We start from the raw sequence: 444 nt of genomic DNA, 5'->3' as shown, positions 1-444 counted from the left end.
ATATAAACACAGACCGAGAATTGATAGATGGACGACCACAATTATGTAAGTACCACTTAAACACCAACTAATATATAGTTTCATCACATGTAATAAGTAGACATCATTTCAGCGATATTCGTTGTATGATATGTATGTATATTTATATTTTTATATTTGTGTGCATGTGTTAAAGTTTCGTTTGACTATTTCGATATAGTTCGTAAAGGTCTTTATTATGTTTTGGTAGATTTGTGTGTTTAGCAACCAGTTGTGTTACCTTTAAAAAAAGAAGAAGAAAAACTGTTGTCCCACCCACCATTTTTGCGCGATGTAGTTCGCATTTCTGTTGTTAGTAGTTATTATCTTAACCAGCCGCGGGCACATGCCTTGCATTTAACATCTTCCATAATTTATATCAAAAAATATAAGGAGAATTAAAGATGATAATAATAATAATATTAA

The sequence above is a fragment of the Primulina huaijiensis genome, chromosome 18 (assembly GCF_012295235.1).
Source record: "Primulina huaijiensis isolate GDHJ02 chromosome 18, ASM1229523v2, whole genome shotgun sequence".
In the NCBI taxonomy this organism is placed as follows: Eukaryota; Viridiplantae; Streptophyta; class Magnoliopsida; order Lamiales; family Gesneriaceae; genus Primulina; species Primulina huaijiensis.
The sequence above is the reverse complement of the archived record's forward strand: the minus strand, read 5'-3'. Positions refer to the sequence as shown.